Consider the following 14,799-nt stretch of genomic DNA (forward strand, 5'->3'; position numbering starts at 1 on the left):
CTGAGGAGCTATCCGTAACCAGCAAGATTTGCGCTTCGTCAACTAGCATAGTCTGTTCAGAAGACCTTGTTTTCTAGAATTTGCCATCACCGTGTCAAATGGCTGATGCACACGAAGAGCAGTTGAATGTACTAACATTGTTGACGAATGTAATATGTAACAAAAAAAAAGATGGCCTGATATAATTTACATATAAGATGACTGGCTAAGAAGGATGGCATTGCAAAATTCACATATATGATGCCTGGCTAAACAAGGTAGCGTTGCATAATTCACATAAACGATGAATAAACTAAACAGATGGCATTCGCACAAAGGATGTCTAAACTAAGCAGATGACATATTTGATGTATAAAGTAAGCAAAGCAAGACACCATATGCATGATATAGCCAACATCAGCATGCCAAGTTAGAGCGAAGACCTCAGGGGGTAAATAGGAGTTATCTTCTCCTTCTGAATCCCCCTCAGAACAGATATCTTCCTCTCGATTACAATCCAAAATGCGTGGAGGGGGCTGCCTTTGCACCTACCATGGAGCGACGTCTGCATGAAAATATATTGCCACGCAAGGCTCATCTATTTTGCTCTACATGTTCAGTTCCATTGTTTACAATAACTGTCATGCATAGGAATAAAACATAGTGAGATTATGTAAGGAGTGCATGCAGAAATCCAGAGTGATGGTAGCAACCTGTGGATAGACCAAAAACCAATAATAGCAGGCAGATAATGGCTTCAGTTAATAAATACAGATAATGGCTTGTTTATTGTTTGTTTCCCACCCAACATGAAACTCATAGTAGATACCGGAGATTAACCAGATAGTAGATAGATACTATTGATAGCGGCCCCGATATGTACCCCACAACCATTTAAAAACTCAAGTTTGACCATTAGTTTGGAGCTGACTCAGAGTCTAATCGATGAATAGGAAGATAAAGTAGCATGTAATATTAAGCGATGCATAACGTAAGCAGACACGAAAGAGTGCGACCTCTCTTGCGGACCCGTGTAGTCCTCGAGGTCATCTACTCGATTGATGATGGTAATGCAGTTTTCATGGCTGCCAGCGGCGGGGAAGAAGATCTGAGGTGGCGAAAGACAGTCTGGATGCCGGATCCCTGCTCTGCTGGACCCTTCTATCGTTGGAGCAGCTGAGCTGGGGTGGACGACGGCGCAGCAGGACCGGGACAAACCACACAAGGTTTTCTTTGACAACTATCTGTAAGAGAAGTAATTTTGTAAGGGCTCGTTTGAATTGGAGGATTCCAACAATGCAGGGATAGGAAATAGACAGGAATAGGATAGGAATGCACGTGGAAAATAGAGAATTGAAAAACACAGGATTTCTGCCAATCTGGGTGTTTGATTCACAACAATTGGAAGATCACAGGATGCAAAGAAGCATGGTGAGATTAAGTCAAACCACAAGAAAATGTACGGTTATAATGCTCTTATGCTACTATCTCTTAGTCTTGTGCTTCATGAATAGGAATTTGAAAAGGAGGACAAGTGAAAATTAAAATTCCTACATTTTTTCTTTCAAGGAGACACTATAGGAACAAATCCGTGTGCTCAGTGGACAATATATATAACATGTAGAGTAAAAAAGAGATGCAACAAGTGTACAACCTCTTTGGCGAAGCCATGTCGATCTCAGCGTGATTGGGTTGGCCGGTGAGGATGCTCCGGCTGACTTTGCTGTTGGAGGAGGGGAAGAAGATCTTAGGCGTCTGGAGATGGAGCCCGAGGTACTGCTCCGCTGGGATGGAGGGTTTCGTTGTTGGAATAGCTCCGGTGAGTTGTACGACGCCGAGGCTGAAGCAGGACAAGAGAGACAATGAACAACGTTAACCTGAGTGGAATTCTAATAGCACTCCAATACATGACATAAAATACATAACCAAAAAGTGCTAGATGTAAAATACATCAGCCGCTCATCTCTGAACTTAACTGTCGAAATTGAACTTAATTGTCGAAACTGAACCTAACTGTCAAAACTGAATTTTGCTGTTGAAACTGAATTTTGCTATCGAAATTGAATGCACTAGCAAGGTGAGGCTACACGTCGGTCGACTGACTTTTTCATCTCTGGTCAGTCGATTTTGCAGCCGTTGGATACGAAATCAAGGGCCTACGGTTCATCTTCAACCTCCACCCCCCTGAACCGCCAGCCACCATTGGCCAAACAGCAGCCCCCCGCCGCCCGCGGCCGGCGGTGCGCCGCCCGGCCCGCCCCGAAAACTCTCCCCACCGCCGGTTTGCCGCCGCCCCGGCCATCCCCCTAGGCCCCCCGTGCCGAGCTTTTTCTCCGGCTATCCCCACGCCACCGCCCCGCCAACGCCTCGCCACCGCCGGCGACCACCGGCCCCATCCTGAACCCTAAGATAGATAGTAGGGTACCTCTCCGGCGAGCCCCCCTCCCCGCTGCGGTTGGTTCTTCCTTCGCCCAGGCGAGCCCACCCCTTGGAAATCGACTGACCCAAAAGTCGATTCAGTCGACTGAAGTGTAGCCAAATCGGAGCAGCATCACAAGCAAGAGCAAGAGCGAGAGCAGCAGCGCGAGCAAGAGCAATAGCAAGAGCAGACCAGGCAGGGGACCGAGAGAAAGAGCAGAGCAGTAGCGCGAGCGAGAGCTAAAGTAGTAGCAGCTCCTACTGATGTGGACGTCGCCGTCGAGGGAGCGACGCCGTGGAGGAAGTGGCCGGCGATGCCGCCGTGGATGGAGCCGCTCTGTGTCGGCTCGGGACCGAGCACCGCCAGCACCATGAGATCGAATCAAGAAGAAAATGCGGCGATTAGTGTACAACCTCTTTGGTGGCGCCGATTAGGCCGCAGCTTCATTCGAGGAAACAGTGATGATGATGCTCTTCCGATGGTGCAGGTGAAGACGGCGGTGTGGGAATGGAGGTGGTGCAAAAGACGAGGGGAACATCGGGGCAGCTCCTTGGGGGTGGAGGATGGGGTGGCTGAACCGGCGGGACGATGAGATCGACGATGGATCCTCATCCGGTACGGTGGATAAGGGACGTCGAGGTGTTGCTGTGGACGACGTCATCGAGGAAGAAGCTCCGACTGGGTGGTGGACGGAGCAGGGTGTGGGGTTTCATTACGGGTTTTCGTGGCCTCGGTGTACAAATGGGTGGACGAATGGGATGGCAGTGGGGAACCATGGCTTAGAGACGCGCTTGTCTGAAATGTGGGGTAAGTTACGAAAGTACCCCCCACCGATTTGAGGCGGTTCTTTCGGTTCAGGGGTACCATGGGCATTTCGCGTGTCGAGATTTCACAGGAGGTGGGAGTTTTCACACGCGTTGTAATTTCGGAATAGCAAGGCGCGGGTTGAGATGGAGGGAGTTGTCGGAGCACAACGAGACAAAGATATATCTTAAATATTTCGGGCTAACAAGGCGCGGGTTGAAATTTCCGGACAAGCCTAACATGAGCTGTACCAAATCAATGCGCACTACAAATGTCATTCAAAACTTTGAATTCATGTTATGTTCAATTAAAATATTTCGCTACATGTATAATGCATGCAACCTACTACTCAAATGAACGTTTTAGTGCATTCCAAACGTATATACTACCGCTTCAATATGAACTAAATTTGAATAAGATCTACAGTAATGATTGTTGTGAAGTCAAAGCATTTGAATTTGTTTCTCTATTTTAATAAGGTCTACAATCATTATTATTGACAAGTTAAACCATCGTTTGTGTATTATCTTCACAGCACACCACATGATCAGTATCGAGTTACATATGAACTATGTGTACTATATGAACTCGAACTAGATTTTTTGAATCCACTTTATTTTGATTTCAAATCACATTACATTTCTAGCTCTAGCTAGATCTTCATAATCTAAACCATGTCTCATATGTATAATGTGTTTATCACGTTATGTATGGTGCCCCGCCCCCTACGCCTACAGGTATTTAGATGTGAGTTGCAAACACCACACATTACCACAAATTCAAATAAAATGTGAGAATGTTCGATATATAGTATTGTTTAGATTGCTCGATATTTAGTTGTAAGCTACAAACGCCGCATATTATCACAAATTCTAATAAAATGTGAGATTTTTTGATGTATAGTATGGTTTAGATTGTTCGACATTTAGCTGTGATATACAAACGCCATGCATTATCACATTATGGTATAACATGTGCACAGCACGTGTATCACCGCTATATTCATGCATGCTATGTTTAAAACACTATGATCTCCTATTCAAATATATGAATCCGCTTTCATATCAAATTATGATCTTTGTTAGTCTCCTACACCCACATAGTCCTCTAACCTTTGTAGCTACCACTAAATTTCTCTCGTGCATGCACACACCCTCCTCGCCCTCCCCCTCCCTCGGCATTCTATCCATCGGGCACATTCATTTTTTCCTTTAGGTCGTTCTCCCAGAGTCTCCACAACTCCTTTCCGACACACACCGATCGATAAACCTGTCCAGCGATGCATGTATACAATATACACACACACCTTCAATCTCCTCCTTTATGTGTCCTTGCCTCGTGTCTCTCATATGGTCAGACACACGTGTAAACTCTCACTCCTCTTTTAATCGATCTCACAACCGCACACTCCTCCCCCTATCCAGCTAGTAGTTGGGCCTCTCGCACCACCTCCTAGCTCCATTCTCTCTGTCTATCCGTCTCGCTGGGCCTTATTTGCCTCTAACAAATGGACGTACACCGACCGATCTCTCGCTATACATATAGCTAGCTAGGTCCTTGGAACTCGTTTTTACCCACACATCGATCGATCTACCTCATTAGTTGTGTCTCTCCTTTCCTCCAACAAACAACAATTGATCTACCGATCTAGTTAGTTTGCTTACCAAACACATGGTTCCCCTTCATCATCCATGGATGCGTCCCGACAGATCTATCACGCACAGGCACACACAGAAACACATCCCCACTCTTATTGATAACATTGCAGTTCCACCCTCAGTTTGTCTAGTAGGCCTCTCCCAACATTTCCGAGAAGCAACTCCATCACCCATCCAGCACTCGACCCCTCTCCCTTCCTCTCCCTCCCTCTCTCTCTCCTCTCTCTCTCTGTCCCATCATATTTCCCGTCCTTCAGTTATGTATGGATGTCGACCAATCTCCCTCATGACATAGCTGGGTCTCTCCTTCTCAACACATATACGAGTCGTTCTACCTCTATAGTTAGGCCTCTGCCTACCCCTCCCCCACCCCTACCCCCCATACACAATGATACATTAAGCTCTCTAGTCATGTCTCCCTGCCACACACAAACTTGACATGTGCCCTCTAACATTCCGGTAGGCTAGTCGCCCTATATCTTTGACTTGCAGACACACACACGCAATTTCGATGGCTCTCTTCATCGATCTCGCACCCACCCGTACTTGATCCTCTCTTCGACTCTATCGATAGCTATGACCCCTCCCTCTCTTCTCGTGGATTGCCCGACCCTCTATGTATGATATGGATAGGCCTCCATTTCACACACATTGCATGCAAAATTTTGTTTGAGATGTCATCGACACATATTCCCACAAATAATTCAAGAAATCAACCCCCACCCCACCCCCACCCCCACCAGAAAACAAAAAACACTCACGAACGCGGTTTGTATCTCTCACACACACCCACGTGGGTGGGGGACGTGCACGAAGAGAAGAGGTGCATGCACGGCGCACGTCCTCCCATCTCTTTCCCAACCACACCCGCGTGGGTACACGGTGGAGCTCATTTCTGTACGAAAAAGGCAGCCCACGTGGTAATTTGGCACATGTACTGGTTGTCCACTTGGTGGCGGGAGGATCGTCTATCACGGGTGAACAAACGAATTGCGACTTGATGCGTTATGTTAAATTAAAAAAAGAGGCAAACCATGTGGGGCCTACCTTAGAGGCAAGGCTCTATACACTGGAGTACTTTTGATATGTCTTGTCAACTTGTAGAACAAGGAGAAGCTTGCTTAGTACGCCGTCTCCCCCGCCCACGGGCGCGGTGGCTCGGAGGATGAGGTGAAGCTTGCTCCCCCCTCGCCCATGCGCGCGGTGGCTCGCAGGACGAGGAGAAAAATTTACTACTCCCTCTGTTTACTACTCGTCCCTACTACCTTGGTTATAGAGATTATATCATATTGTTTGGAATATATATGTCCTTAGTAGATTTCAATATGAACTACTAGTACATACTCCAAACAATGATGTATATAGACGTATTTTAGAGTGTACATTCACTCATTTTGCTCCGTATGTAGTAGCACTCTCCCTCGCCCCTCGACCCTCGCCCACGTGGTGGACGTGCAGCAATTCATTCGGTCTCATATAGCCAGAACGATATATACTGCACTACCATTATTGCTCGACTTCCCGAAGAGGCGAAGAGCCAATCGCAAGGTTAATATTTTGGAGATGCCAAGCGCAAGGTTATAGGAGAACGAGTAGTAGGTGCCGCGTCATTTATAAATAATTTTTTTTCTTCAGTGGCACGTACGCAGTTTGATAGGTTCATATGGAGAGAAAAGGAAACCGCTCCACTATATACATAGTCAGGACGGGCCATCCTACACGTTTGCTTGCTGGGGTTGCTCTCTTCACACTCCCTCGCACAAAGCAACTATGGCCACATCTCTAACATCCCGGCGGATCACGTCCGCTTGGGGAAGGGGTGGATGCTTAGTGTAGATTTGGTGTCCATCACCGACGGCGAAAACCCACTGTCAGCACGTCCCGATCAGGGGTCCCCGCCGTTCTCTCTCACAAATCCGGTGAGGTTGCCTTCATCCCTTGCTCACTGCCGCGACATGGGCAGTTGCCGCCTCCCGCCGCCCTCCTCAAGGTTGAGCTACATCCCTCAGGTACAACTCCCTTTACAGCCGGCTTGCACCACTGCTCCAGCTGCCCACATCACTCCCTCTGGATATTTCTCTACTTCTTTGCCCCGCACATACCTGATACCTCTACTGGCTTCTACGTACTATATTTGTGATGAGTTTATCTCTCATCAACTAGTCCTAGTAATCTTATTCTAATCATGCTTCTTCAATTTCTTTACCACATGGATGCTCATCTCGATTTTGGTGAAACTGCACAAAATGATCCAATGGTCAAAAGGTTGCAAACTTCATTTATTAGGAAGCTCAAACATTGCCAGCAAATTGAAGCCTAGTCAGGGTTCACGGTTCAAGGGCTAGGGACTGCATGGATCGTTTTTTTCTTTAGCCGCCTCTGTTCCAAAATAAGTGTCAACTTTAGTAGTAGTACAACTTTGTACTAAAGTTGACACAAAGTTGAGACACTTATTTTGGAACGGAGGGAGTACATATTTGCTATGATCTGTCAATCATTGAGATACAATAGCATGCATGTTAGTCTCCTTTGTATTTGATGAAATGTTGCAACGGGCAACCTTGGACGCAAGATACATGTAACAGGAGCTGGAAGCTTCATAGCATTGTACAAATTTATCTCGCTGATAAATTACAGTACGTACTAGTACTATACTAGTACTTCCTCCGTTCCTAAATATAAGTCTTTGTAGAGATTTCACCATTAACCACATGCGGATGTATATAGATGCATTTTAAGTGTAGATTCATTCATTTTGTTATGTATGTAGTTCACCTAGTGGTATCTCTACAAAGACTTATCTACTAGTAATAGCTAGCCCCCACTACTAGGAATTCTCTATCCTCTCCTTGAGCCACATCATCAAAATTGACGTATGTCAGATTTAGGGTTCTGGCAGACCCTTGAGGTTCGAACACTGGGGTGTGCGTGGAGGTTTTGCCTTCTACCTACCTGTTCCTCACCGAATCGCTAAGATCTAAACTACGAGAAGAACAACGCAAGAGACACAGGGTTTATACCGGTTCAGGCCACCATTGTGGTGTAATACCCTACTCCAGTGTGTAGCGTGGTGGATTGCCTCTTGGGCTGATGATGAACAATACAAGGAAGAACAGCCTCGCGTGGGTCTGTTCTTGTGGTGGCATTGTCCCTTTGGAGGGGTTGATTCTAGATGCCTATCTTATCTCCAGATTCCTATCCAGATGCCTCTACCCTTCGGGTGGCTAGTCCTATTTATAGGCAAAGGCCCTGGGCCTCTTCCCAAATATTGAGCGGGAAGGGCGCCAACAATTGGCCATTTTGAAGGGGAACATCTAGTACACTTATCCTAACTAAAGTTGGTCCTCGCCTGTCCAAGGCTCTGGTGGTGACCCTGACTTGGGCTCCATGGTGACCTCCATCCTGCCGTTGGACTGGTCTTGGTCTTGTTGCACCGAAATGGATGCCTTTGCTTGATGCTCTCGCCTGCGCTTGCTCCCCTTGCACCAAAGAGGAAAGAAGGACACTGTGCGGGCTGGCGCCCGGCCGGCGCCCTTGGTCGTCATGGCTTGCGTCATGGGCACCTCGCGAGGTACCCCTCCTTGAACTCTCCGCCTCCTCGTGAGCTAGCCTGACGAGGCCGTGCCTGAGGAAGCTCCTTGTCATCCGCCCCGCGAGGCTTGGCCCCTCGCGAGGGTCTTGAGCTTGTGTTAATGAAGATGGGCCGTGCGGGCCCCCCTTTGAGCCACGCCGCAGGCAGCAGGCAGGCAAGTCTGGGGACCCCCATTCCCAGAACGCCAACAGTAGCCCCCGGGCCCAAGGCGCGCCCAGGCTTGGCCGAGCAGAGAGGCGAAAGGGCAAGTGCGAAGCGTCGCGGGCCCTAACAGCCTGCGGCCCTAGGGGCCGCGTGGCGGTTGATTGGACGTGGGCGGCTCCGCTCCCCCACAACGCCTCCGCAACTGCACGAACTGACAAGTCCCTACATGTGAAGCGAGTCATGATTACATGCGGTCGCGGAGGCCGATGGTTGGCCTCCTCTGGCTTTAAGTATGACACGCCGCGTGCCTTCCAGTTCATCCCCTCTTGCTTCTCCTTCTTCCTCATGGCCCCGCCAAGGAGGCTCTCGGCCGCAGAGAAGGGAAAAGCTAGCCAGGCCGAGCCAGCCTCTCCCTCGCCCAAGCATGGTCGTGACCGCCCTCGCAAGCACCCCGTGGCCTCCACGGCGATTCCCCGTGACCGCGGAGGTGACTTCCCGCGTGGTGACGGGCGGCCGGCCATGGCCGGGGGGTGTATTTCGGCCGTGCGCCCCCCGAGGCCGCGCTCTCGTGCTCCGGAGGTGCTGCCAGAGTTTGTAGTGTGGGCAGCGGAGCCGGTCAGCGCCCGGCCTCAGCTCCCTCGCTTCCTCCTAGGTGAGCTCCCGGCTGGCGCCCCGGGCGGCCTCTCGCTCCAGTCAGACGGCTGCTTCAGCCGAGCCTCATTGTCTTCGCTGGAGGTCTTCATGGCCGGGAGCCTGGCTCTGACCCGCGGCTGGCTGACGTTTGCCCGCGCGTGTGGCTTGAGACGCCGGTGCACCCTGCACTTCAAGTTCGACGGCGGCGCCACCCTCTACGTGAGGGTGTTTGGGGAAGATGGTCCCTGCGCTGGGTGCTGTCCTGAAGACGACGGCCACGACCGAGGACCCAGCCCCAGCGAGGATGGAGAGGGCAGCAAGTGCGCGGCGGGCGGCGCCCAGGATTCCTCAAGCTTCACTGGTTCCTCTTCGGGCAGCGACTCTTCTAGCAGCGGTCGCGGTCTGCCTTCGCACCGTCATGCCTACTTGGAGGGTGGTAGCGGGTCCACCCGCCGTCGCACCCTGGTGAAGCGCGAGAGGGAGTCCGCTTGAGCTCCGGAGGCAGCTCGGGCCCGACGCCTGGAGAGCTTTGCCTGATTTGTTCCTTCCTCTCCCTTTTCCTGCGCAAAAAGACAGCTATGTGGGGGCCCCGTGGGGGCGTGTTTGTGGTATCTTTGTCAGTCATCGTAGTGTTTCCGTTGTTCTGGTATTGTTCCTTCTTGCCGAACGCATGCGCGTAGGTAATCCCCTGCCTTGGCCATGGGGTGACTGACACAGGTCCTGTATTTGAGTCGCGGTGCCCGTGAGGCACGGACTGGAGGAATGCTCCTGTAGTGATCCCGGGTCGTGAGGTCTTGACCGAAAGGATCGAAACACTCGCGAGGGCGCCAGGGCCGTCCCCTCGCGAGACCTCGCGCAAGCAAAATCAAGGCCGGAGGACGAAAAACCGAAGAGCCATAAGTCGAAAGACAGCGACAATTTCAATAAAACTTCAAATGAGAATGAACTAGCCAACTGCAGAAAGCAAATGAAAAAGCCACGTCCGGCACCTAGTCTAGTCTTCGACGTCTTCTCACTAGCGCGGAGCTAAGTGATGCCACTGGGCGTGGGAGGGAGCCCCAGGGCCTGAGGCCGGCGCTCCTGAGACTCCGGGGCGTGTATATCCCCAACTCATTATTACATGCGAGTGTCACGGGCGGCGAGCTTTACAGGCGTTGGCCTTCTTCACAGGCTCCGGGCCTTTCTTTGGGGAAGCAAGTTTCACGGGCATTGGCCCTCTTCACAGGCTCCGGGCCTTTCCCAAAACGCGATAGCTTCATAGGCGTTTGCCTTCTTCACAGGCTCCGGGCCTTTTCCAAAAAGTTGGTCTTCATAGGCATTCGCCTTCTTCACAGGCTCCGGGCCTTTTCCAAAAAGATGGTCTTCACACGCATTCGCCTTCTTCACAGGCTCCGGGCCTTTTCCAAAAAGATGGTCTTCACAGGCATTCGCCTTCTTCACAGGCTCCGGGCCTTTTCCAAAAAGATGGTCTTCACAGGCATTCGCCTTCTTCACAGGCTCCGGGCCTTTTCAGGGGTAAAACCTCTGGAGGTGCTGGATGATCCACGCATTCTAGACTGGCACCCCCTCCTGAGTCTCCAAGCGCGCGGAGCCGGGCCTGGAAACATGAACAACCTTGAACGGGCCCTCCCACATGGGAGAAAGCTTATGAAGTCCCTCCCTGGAGAGAACCCGCCTGAGCACGAGGTCCCCAACCTCGAGAGTCCTGGGGCGGATGTTGCGGCAGTGGTATCGCCGCAGTGCTTGTTGATATCTTGCCGCTCGCAGCGCGGCTTCTTGGTGACGCTCCTCCCCCAGCACGAGGTCCATCGCCGGCATGGCGTCCTTCTGCGCTTCGTCGAATGCCAGGACCCGTGCAGACCGATGTCTGACCTCATGAGGGAGGACCTCTTTGGCTCCATAGACCAAGAAGAAAGGGGTCTCTCCAGTCGGCTTGGTTGCGGTCGTGCGAATGGACCACAACACTGATTGGAGCTCGTCGTACCAGCCTCTGCTGCAAGCTTCCAGCTTCTTCTTGAATGTCCTGGTCATGAGGCCCCTCGGGATCTCCGCGTTGGCCCGCTCGGCTTGGCCGTTGCTTCGGGGGTGTGCCACTAAAGCGTAGCATATCTGCGTTCCAAGGTTAGCACAGTATGTTTTGAAGAGGTTGCTGGTGAACTGCGAACCGTTGTCGGTGATGATGCGGTTCGGCACCCCGAACCGGCTCACAATGCCCTTGATGAACTTGACCGTTGAACCCGCGGGGATGGTGCGGACGGCTTCCACCTCAGCCCACCTGGTGAATTTGTCCACGGCGACGTAGATGTAGCGATAGCCCCCTGGCGCTCGAGGAAACGGGCCCAGGATATCAAGCCCCCAGACTGCGAATGGCCATGTGAGGGGTATGGTCTGCAGACCTCCCACCGGCTGATGGAACTACTTTGCATGGAATTGACAGGCTTCGCAGGCCTTTACCAGTTCGACAACGTCATTGAGCGCGGTAGGCCAATAGAAACCGCTTCGGAATGCCTTGCCCACGAGGGTTCGTGATGACGAGTGGTGCCCATAGTCTCCACCGTGTATGTCCGCCAGCAGCTCTTTCCCTTGATCCCTGGAGATGCAGCTTAGGGATACATCATTTGGTCGCTTCTGATAGAGTTCCCCATCCCTGATGCAGTATGCTGTGGCCTGCCGCGCCACGCGCTCTGCTTCCTCCTCCTTCTCTGGCAAGATCCCTTGTGTCAGATAGCTCCGGAGCTCCGTGACCCAGCATCCCTCCTGAGGCTTCATTGCCAAGAGCAAACGTGCCCCCGAGGCCGGCCCGCAGACCAGGGCTCCCGAGGCTGGTGGCTGGGGGAGCTCCTCCCGAGGCTGCACCGCGCTTGACAGTGATGGCGTGGCCGAGGGCTTGAAGAGCCGCTCTTCGAAGACGCCAGGCTCTTGAGGCAGTCGCCTGGACGCTCTTTTGGCGATGTCGTCGGCCTCCTGATTGGTGCCACGGGGCACATGCTGTAACTCCAGCCCCCAGAACTGCTTCTCCATCATGCGGACCTCCGCAAGGTAGGCTTCCATGTTCTCATCCCTTGGCTCGTATACTTTGTTGGAGAAGTTGACAAGGAGTTGTGAATCACCTTTGATGGTAAGGCACTTTACTCCGAGGCTAGCCACGGCCTTCAGGCCCGCTATCAGGCCTTCATATTCTGCTATATTGTTGGAGACCTTTTCTCCATGTTGGAAACAGAGCTGCACGACGTAGTAGAGCTTGTCTTGGGTAGGAGATATAAGTACCGCGCCAGCCCCCGCGCCGTGCCTAGAGAACGCCCCATCGAAGTACATGACCCAACTGTCCGGCGCCTCGCTTCCCGGGGAGAGGGATCAATCCTCATCAGCCTTTAGGCCCGGCACCTCTGTCCATTCTGCCACGAAATCTGCCAAGGCGGCCCCCTTGATGACTCGGGTCGTGCTGAATTCGAGCTGAAATGCTTGCAGCTCACTGTTCCACTCGGTGACCCTTCCGGCTGAGTTAGGGCTCCGGAGCACTCTTTCCAGGGGGTACGCGGAGACAACCTTGATAGGGTGACCCTGAAAGTAGTGCTGCAACTTGCGCGAGGCCACCAGTAGCGCGAGGAGAAGTTTCTGAGGCATGGGGTATCGTGCCCTCGCATCCCTTAACACCGTGCTGCCGAAGTACACTGGGTGCTCGACGAGGCTTGGAGCGTCGGTGCTGGTGGCGTCCTCCGGAAATCGTGGTGCCTCCTGAGGCGGCGGAGCCTCCAGAAGCTGGTTGCCTGGGGGAAGGGCCTCTCCCGCTCCTGGTGCGTTCCCCTGCGGTGGCTGATCTTCCTCAATCGTGGTAGTGGTCTCTGTGAGTCCTCTTTGGTCCTGTCTTGCCTTGGCGCGGGCAGATATCACGGCCTTGGTCCGACGCTCCTCCCTAACCGCCACCAGGGCCGCGCTGGCTGAGTAAGGAGTGGCGGCGAGGTAGAGTACCAAGGGCGCTTGTGGGCGTGGGGCCACCATCACCGGTGGGCTGGTCAGGTATCTCTTGAGATCTTCGAATGCCTTGTCGGCCTCTTCAGTCCATTCAAAGGGCCCCTTTTTCTTCATCAACTGGAAGAAAGGCAGCGCTCGCTCCCCCAACCTGGAGATGAAGCGCCCTAGTGCAGTCACGCGCCTAATGAGCTTCTGCATCTCTCTGAGGGTCTTCGGCGGGCTCATGTCCTCGACCGCCTTGACCTTTTCCGGGTTGGCCTTGATGCCTCGGTGAGATACGAGGAAACCCAAGAGCTTGCCTGAGGGGACTCCAAACACACACTTCTCTGGGTTGAGCCTCAGGCTTACTGTGTTGAGGTTTGCAAGGGTTTCCTCCAGGTCTTGTATCAGGGCCTTGGCCTTGCGAGACTTTACTACAATGTCATCAACGTAAGCCTCCACATTCTTCCCGAGCTACGGGCCCAAGGTGATGTGCATGAGCCGCTGAAAGGTTGCCCCTGCGTTGCGCAGTCCGAAGGGCATGCATGTATAGCAGTATACCCGACACGGGGTCAGGAAGGCCATCTTCTCCATGTCTTCCACCGCCATCTTGATCTGATGATACCCGGAGAAGGCGTCCAAGAAGCATAACAGGTCACACTTAGCGGTGGAATCGACGATTTGATCAATGTGTGGGTGCGGGAAAGGATCTTGCGGGCATGCTTTGTTGAGGTTGGTGAAGTCGACATACATGCGTTCCTTCCCTCCCTTCTTTGGTACTACCACAGGGTTGGCCAACCAATCTGGATATCGAACCTCGCGAATGACCCCCGCGGCCTCTAGCTTGCAGGTCTCCTGGATGATGAAGGCCTGTTTTTCAGTGTACTGTCGACTTGCTTTCTGCTTTACGAGGTGCACATTGGGGCACACGTTGAGGTGGTGCTCGATCACACCCCGTGGGATCCCTGCTAGCTGATTGGGCTCCCAAGCGAACACCTTCTTGTTTGCACGCAGGAACATGACCAGGGCTTCCTCCTGCTCGGGCCCGAGGTGGGCGCCTATGGTGAAAGTGGCACTGGTGGACCCGTCCTCGTCGACGGGTATCTGCTTGGTCTCCGCCTTGTCTTGGTTGAACAATTGTTTCTTCTTGGCTGGTGCAGCCCCCTTGGGCTCGGGGGCCCCCGCGTTGGCGGGTTGTGCCGCCGGCGCCGTCGTGAAGGCGAGCTGGAGCGCTCGCAGTGCGTCCCCGATGTCCCCTGGCACGGTGGACTCCGCTGCTCCCAGGCATCTTCATGAGGTTGTATGCCGGGTGAGTCGCGGCCATGAATTGGGCCAGCGCTGGGTAGCCGAGGATGGCATTGTAGGGGAGGCTGATGAGGGTGATGTCGAAATCGACCAGCTCCGTGCAGAAATTGTCGTAGGTGCCGAAGGTCACCGGGAGCCGGATCTGTCCCAAGGAGCTGGATGACCTGCCCCCGATGCCCATGAAGGGATGGCTCGGCCGCAGCCGCCCCCGGGGTATGCGGAGGAGGTCAAAAGTTTCGACTGAAAGCACGTTGAGGCCCGCGCCACCGTCGATTAGGGTCCTGGTAACAGCCACCTGGCAGATGGTGGGGGTG

This window comes from Triticum dicoccoides, chromosome 1B, assembly GCF_002162155.2.
Source record: "Triticum dicoccoides isolate Atlit2015 ecotype Zavitan chromosome 1B, WEW_v2.0, whole genome shotgun sequence".
NCBI lineage: Eukaryota > Viridiplantae > Streptophyta > Magnoliopsida > Poales > Poaceae > Triticum > Triticum dicoccoides.